Source organism: Humulus lupulus, chromosome 9 (genome assembly GCF_963169125.1).
Source record: "Humulus lupulus chromosome 9, drHumLupu1.1, whole genome shotgun sequence".
Classification (NCBI taxonomy): domain Eukaryota; kingdom Viridiplantae; phylum Streptophyta; class Magnoliopsida; order Rosales; family Cannabaceae; genus Humulus; species Humulus lupulus.
The window spans coordinates 69,971,755-69,979,688 of record NC_084801.1 but is presented as its reverse complement, the minus strand read 5'-3'; positions in this window follow the sequence as shown (position 1 = coordinate 69,979,688).

Genomic DNA, 7,934 nt, shown 5'->3' with positions numbered 1-7,934 from the left:
GTTCAAGATGCAAGGTGTTTGGTGGGACTTAACTTGGGAATCTAATTGTTAGGGCTCGGGATGGATTTTATCACCCAGATTGATAAAAACCAAGGCTCTGGAGACTAGAGTTATGATCCAAAGCTATTTAATGGATAAGATCTTGATGGGTGGATATTGTTAATGCATTGTGACTAAGGTATCAGCGAGGCTCAGACTAAGGAACTTTACTTGGGACATCGGTGCTTTGAAAGCTCGGGACACAGGTAAGAAAACTAATGTTCCCCATAGAGCTTGTGTTTCAGGGCTCGGCCACTTATGATTGAGCTGCAAGGCTCGGCCCTATATGTCTGTGTTGCGGGGAATGACCCTTTGATTGAATTTATATGTGTTTAGATTTCTGCTTAGTTATATCATATGTGTATATAAATGATGGAACGACGAAGGCCGGGAACAGCGAAGGCCGAGAACGGCAAGGGGCCGGGTGCAGTGTTTAGCACGCGGAGTGCGAGTTGCCAGGGTGAGACCCCAAGGGATACCTGGGATATCCATACAGTATTGTAACGCCCTACTTCCTTAGAGCCGTTACTAAGTGAGTTTTTAAGACAAAACAGTGTGCAATGGACTCGCTAACCGAGGTTTTGAAACAAAAGTGTGACTAATTAAAAGTTAAGGCTGTAATCTTTGAAAATGCGTCATTTCATTAAAACTTCTATTATTAAACATTTGGGATCCCAAAATAAGGTTTGAAAACTATTTACATCTTGAAATAAGTTTACCGTCGATAAATCATAAAATCGTAGATTATTACAGCCATTTTCAAATAAACCCCCAACCAAAGCAGTCGGGCAGGCCAAACATGTACGCGCCGCTTCACGCTCTCCGTACTCATGGTTGGTTGATTCAGTTATTGCCCTTACCTGCAACACAGAGCACCCGTGAGCCGAAGCCCAGCAAGAAAACTCATGCAGAACATAACATATGCAATGTATACAGTTTATCATAACAGATCATCCACAAATAAACAAGTCAATCATTAGACTAAGCAAACACGGCCATGCCGCCCCAGGACCCTTACCAAAGCCCTGGGGTATCGGTTCTCACCGCGAGGATAACTCATGTATCCCTTGGGTCCCACCCTGAATATAGCATCCCATGTGCTAGGTGTTACTTTCGGCCCACGGCCGCCCCGGCCTACGCCGTACTCGGCCCTTGCCGTTCATTTCATCATAATCACACATATCATATAACACAACAACATGCAATCAAATATTAATTCATTTAAGTCTGCACCCTAACATGTGATGCAATATAGGGCCGCGCCCCCGCAATCATACTATGGGCCCACGCCCTATCCTACGGGTGTTATAGTTTTCTTACCTGACAATGCGATAGTTAAAATCACCTGACTCCTTGAGCACGATCCCACCCGAGCCTTAGCGCACACCTAGGCACAAACATAGGTCAAAGTCAACACCGAACCCCAAGTCCGAATACCTAGCCTCGGGACCAATCCCGAGCCCCCCGGGAAGTTCCAAATCCCCAAAACAAAGTGGCGGAAACAAGCCCCGAACCCTAGGTCAAAATCCATCATCAAAACTCAAAAATTCCCCTCTGTGAACAGTGCAGCGCTACAGCGCTCTAAAGAGGGCGCTGTAGCGCTACAAGCAGAACACCCCTCCAGAAACAGGGACTAGCGCTACAGCGCTCCCTGACTAGCGCTGTAGCGCTAGTTGCAGCCCAGCAGAACCCGAAAATCGCATCTTGCGATTTCCTTCAACCAATTCAACCCCAAACTTGCCCAAACCTTTTCCAAGCCCAAAAACAAACTTATACACACCTCACACTCATCCCAAGCATCCCAAGAACTCAATCCCAAGCTCAAGAAACCCAACAACTCAAAATCTACCATGAACAACCCTAAACCAGAAATTCAAGTAAACCACAAAGATAAAGTCTTAGAAATCATACCATAATGCAATTTCGACCTTGATTCAACCCTAAGCCTCCTTAGCTTGATCATCATCAAAGCTTGACCTGTTTTTCCCCAAAAGTCCCATCCATTTAGCTCAAAAACACAGCCCAAAACCAGTAAGCCCTAAAACTGAAATCCTCAAGAACTTACCTCAAGAGTTGATGTGTTCTTGCCAAATCTTCAAGTCTAACCCAAGATCCTTGATGCTCAGCCTATCCTTGCTCTCCACTAAGCTTTGCCCCAAGAAATTTGAAGAGAAGAGGTGCTAGAACCCCAAACCGATCCCTTCAAAACCCATCTGTTTTTCTCTCTTTCTTTCTTTCTTTTTCTTTCTTTCTTTTCAGCCTATACTCTTTTCTACAAAATCCACTAAGTGTATAAAGCCTCATTTAACCTATCTCAAAGCCAAATGACCAAAATGCCCTTCCCATTAATTCTAATTCCATTTGTCCAAATAGGGCCGTTTTAGTCATTCACCCAATTCCCGCTAATCCTCAAGTGTCTCTAATATTTTCCCGTTGCTTCCCGATACCTGATAAATCACCAAATAATTATCCCCCATCATCAAAATAAATCTCATTCTATTTCTCTGAATTCCTGCTCATACCCCCAGGCTCGCCCCGAGCTGGGTATAAATTCCTGTCAACACTTTCCGCTAGCCTGCTCACTGGGATCGCCTCGAGTCACAAAGCACAGATACATCCACATACCACTGTGGCCTCAACAATCAACACATATCAATACAGTTACGCCCCATCATGGCCAAAATTACAATTATGCCCTTCTAACACGATCCGGGCCTACATGCACACTAACTTACATAGTCATGCATCTCAGATAAACAAATAGTCATATAACATGCTTCAAATCATAACCATGCATTTAAATAATTAAAATCACACATAAATCCCATCATGCCCTCCTGGCACGCTAATCAAGGCCCTTAAGCCTTAATAGCGGATTTGGGTCGTTACAAGTATAGACTGCGAACCCAGGGCCTGGTAAAGCGTCTGGGATGGCATAGCCATACATGTATGACTAGGTGTTGGCTTTATTTTATATTAAGTGTTTGATATGCATTTATTATCTTCTTGTGAGGGTTTTCTTGCTGGGCTTCGGCTCACGGGTGCTCTATGGTGCAGGTAAAGGCAAAGGGAAAGTCGATCAACCTTGAGTATGGCGAGCGTGACAAGCGGCGCGTACATGTTTGGTTTGTCTGACTGCTACAGCCAGGGGTGTTTCTAGGAGATGATTGTACAAAACTTGAATTTTGTCTTTAGTCGACTTTGGTTATATTTTGAGTTGTAAATATTTCTAAACAATGTTTTTGGGATCCCAAGTGTTGAATGTTTTATAATTTTTAATGAAAGGTGTTGTGAAAATTAATATACGCAAGTATACGCAATCACACAAGTAATATAATGATAAGTAAGATCGTCTCCACAGGGATTGCAAACAAAATTCAATGTAAAACCAACTAATTAACAACTTAAAATAAATGGAAAATATGGGAATGATTGAGTGATGAATCTAAATTTAAATGACTGTAAATAAAACCTGCTTAAAATGTGGCTACAATAGTTGGAAAAATAATTGCAAGAAAAAGTATCTATGGAATGATAGACTTAAATAGCTAAATCCCCCCTATGTTTTATCTGCCCAGTTGTTACAGCATTCGTTCAGCAAAGTTGCACAGAGTTAACAGAAGTCTAGATATGCTCGTGAGGGTTTTCCAAAACTCACTGATTAAGTTCTACTACTTAATTGAATATATTCCTATATTTAATCAGGTTGCAGAACAACAATTAAACACCAATTCTCAAGTTATGCAAGGTAGTAAAATATTCCTATCTTACTTACTAAGAACAACCTAAACATGGAAATTCTCTTGCATCATCCAAGTTATATCCACTAGATTTAGCCCTTTCCAGAACCTAATCTAGCTTAGCAAATTGTTACTCATGGCCAATTAATAACAATTAAATAACAATAAGCTCACTTGAATGAACAAAGGCAAAATTGCTAAACTCCTGCATTCACATTAATCAATCACAAGCATAGGGGTTCATAGCCTTCCAAGTCTCAAAAGATTTAGCTCATGTTCAAACCAGTGATTACAATCCAAAACAGAGTTTGTTCATCCATAACTAATACTTCAGTTTCACAAAATGTAGAATTAAGAGTATATACTACAGAAAAGGAAAAGATAGAAGAAAGAGAAGAAGTAAAATCAAAGTATGCTATCGTCCTCCTCCTTCTATTCTCATGGATATCCTCTTTTGAATACTAGGTTCTTCTGTGTATATCTCTCTGTAATATTGCTTCTCTCCTTTTTTCAGCTGAGTTAATGTCCTCCTCTATTTCTCTATTCGGCTGTCCTTCCTTACTTCCTCCCTAGGGTACAATTTTTCCTTTACCCTAATTAGAAAGCCCACTTTCTTCTCTTTGGTCTACTAGTCCAATCCACCTCAGCCAGCTGACATAATTTTAAGTGATTGCCACATAGGCGCTGAATTAGATGTAGAAATTCCTGCGGGTATTTTGTCCACGTCATTTCCTCGTACCCAGAAATGCTATAGCATTTTGTTCTCCAGCAAAATAGAAACATTTCCAGCTTTAGTGTTCACTTTGGTCTCGAATTCCTTTCTTTCCCTTAGCACTTCAAAAATTCCTTTCCTAAACAACAAAACAAACAGAATTAATTAATTAATTACATTTAACACTAACAACCTAAAAGACTCCTAAATTAGTACACTAACTAGAAAAGAAAGATAAAAACTAATCAAACTTACAAACAACATCACATTCATTACTCTTTTCACGAAAAATCAAGTTTAAAGTTAATAAAAATAACTCTATACCATAGAGTTATCAAAAGGTTTATTCTCGAGTTTACGAATCTGGTTATGATATAATTACACTTTTGTTCTAAAATCTCGATTAGCGAGTTAATTGCACATTTTAAACTCACTTAGTAACGGCTCTAAGGCAATAAGGCATTACAACTTAGTATCAGAGCGAGCCAAGGTGTACGCTCGCTGTCAGTGGCAAACTTGACTCGGGGTTGGTTGGTATGATTAACTTATATGTTGAAATATGTGCTTAAAAGCCATGTTTGCCTGCCTTCTTCATATACAGCATGATGAATGATTTAATGTATGGATGATGTCAGGGCATGGCCCGTTGTGTGTTATATGCTAAATGTGTGTTATGTGGCTTGTTGCTCATGGTTGACTGATGTGATTGGGAGGTGGTTGGATATTGTTATTATGCCTGATGAGCGACATCATTGATTACAGGCATATTTGTTGAGATGCCTCGGCAATCATCTAGACTACACAGCAGTTGGGCCAAGGATGACAACCAGGGTCAGGACCCTCCACCCGCCCCGCAGAATTGGCAGCAGATGTTTGCCAAAATGGAAGCAAGACTGTAACGAACAGAAGAAGAACTCCGCTAGTTGAGGCAACAGGCCCCTCCATAGGTCACTGGGTTGCCAGTCCAGTAGGTTGTGGCACCAATGCCAGTTTAATCTGTTGTGGAAAACAGGTGGGAACCCTTATATGAGCGGTTCAGAAAACAGCATCCTCCCACCTTTGAGGGTGGAGCAGACCCACTACGGGCAGAGCAGTGGATGAATATGATTTCATCTATTCTTGATTTTATGAGGGTTAAGGGAAATGAGAGGGTAGCTTGTGCAAGCTACGTGTTCAGAGAGGATGCCCACATCTGGCGGGATGTAGTAGTTCAGAGGAGAAATGTGGCAGTTATGACCTGGGAAGAGTTTAGGAACATCTTCAATGAGAAATATTATAGTGTTACAGTCCAAGCTGCGAAGGTTGAAGAGTTTATCAACCTGACTCAGAATCGGATGACCGTGGCAGAATATGCTCTAAAATTTGACCGATTGGCGAAGTTTACACCAGATTTAGTGCCGACAGATGTGGGAAGAAGAGACAGATTCGTACAGGGATTGAATGTTATGATCGCCTGTGATGTGAAGATCACCTTGGATCAAGAGACTACTACCTACGCTCAGGTTGTAGACAAGGCCCTTACAGCTGAGGGGGTCGAGGACCAGATTTGGAGAGAGAGCGTTGTTAGGTGCGATGCCAATAGGACAGTGCCTCCTTCTATTAGATCCAGTCGGGGTAGTGGCTTCAGTGAGCAGAAGAGGAAGGCCCCAGATTCCTTTGTTCCTCCCAGTTCAGAATGGAGGGCACATGGTGGTTTTAGTGGCCGTTAGGGCGGAGGTGACAACTGGAGGAGTTTCCCAGTGTGTCCTCGGTGGAGACGATGACATCAGGGTGAGTGCAGGATTAGGGCATGCTTTTTCTGTGGGAGTGCTAATCATCTGAAGAAGGACTTCCCATAAGCCAGGAAGGAGGAGCCAAAGTAGGGCGACAATTTCGCTCATGCCAAGGTGTTTACTTTGACTCAGATGGAGGCAGAAGCTAGCCCCTCAGTTTTGACAGGTCAGATCTCTAGTGTTGGTTCTTCTTATATTGCATTGTTTGATTCGGGAGCTACTCATTCATTTGTGTCTGCTAGAGTGATAGATCAGCTGTGTAGACCTAGTGTTCTGTATGCTAGGGTTTTCAAACTTTCTTGACGACTAGGGAACTGGTAGTCTCTAGCAGGTGGATTAGAGATTTACCAGTAGAGGTAGATGGTAGGGAATTGTTTGTTGATCTGATTGAACTTGCGATGGATGACTTCAATGTAATCCTAGGGATGGATTGGTTATCGAAGTATGGAGCAAAAATCGACTGCAAGAGCAGGATGGTGACTTTTGAACCAGAAGGGGAGGTACCCTATGTATTTGTGGGAACAGCTAGTGGGCCGCGGGTACCCATGATTTCAGCATTGAAGGCTAGGGACCTAATGCAGGGAGGTTGCATAGGATTCCTAGCGAGTGTTGTGAATACCTCTAAGGTTGTGTCGGTTGGACCGGGGGAGACCATATTACTATGTGAGTTCCCAGACTTATTTGCAGTAGATCTGCCAGGGCTGCCGCCGCAACGGGAGATTGATTTTGTTATAAAGTTGGTACCATGAGCGGAGCCAGTATCTAGGACACCTTACCGAATGGCTCCAGTGGAGTTGAAGGAGTTGAAGATTCAGTTGCAGGAGTTACTGGATCTAGGGTTCATCAGACCGAGTTTCTCGCCATGGGGGGCTCCAGTGTTGTTTGTCAAGAAGAAGGATGGATATATTAGGATGTGTATTGACTACAGGGAGCTGAACAAGTTGACCATCAAGAATAAGTACCCACTGCCTAGGATTGATGATTTATTTGACCAGCTGCAGGGAAAGACGGTGTTTTCTAAGTTAGATCTCCGGTCAGGTTACCATCAGTTAAGGATCAAAGAGGAGGACATACCAAAGATCGCTTTTCGCACGAGGTATGGACACTATGAATTTCTAGTTATGTCCTTTTGATTAACCAATGCCCCAGCAACTTTTATGGACATGATGAATAGGGTCTTTAAGGATTATTTAGACAAGTTCATAATTGTGTTCATCGACGACATTCTGGTGTACTCTCAGTCAAAGACAGAGCATGAGCAGCATTTACGTTTGCTATTACAGCGGTTCAGAGAGCATAGGTTATATGCTAAGTTCAGCAAGTGCGAGTTCTGGTTACAACAAGTTACATTTCTGGGCCATATCGTCAGTAAGGAGGGGATTCTGGTTGACCCAAGTAAGATTGAGGCAGTGAGAGACTGACCTAGACCGAGCAGTGTTCCTGAAGTGAGGATTTTTCTAGGATTGGCAGGGTATTATCGGCAGTTTGTTGAGGGGTTCTCCAAAATAGCTACACCGTTGACAGAGTTGACGAAGAAGAAGACGAAATATGTTTGGACAGAGAGATGTGAGAACAGTTTTAAAGAGTTGAAGCGATGACTGATCACCGCACCAGTGTTGAGTTTGCCGATGGGCAATGAGAAGTTCGTGGTTTATTGTGATGCTTCCAGAC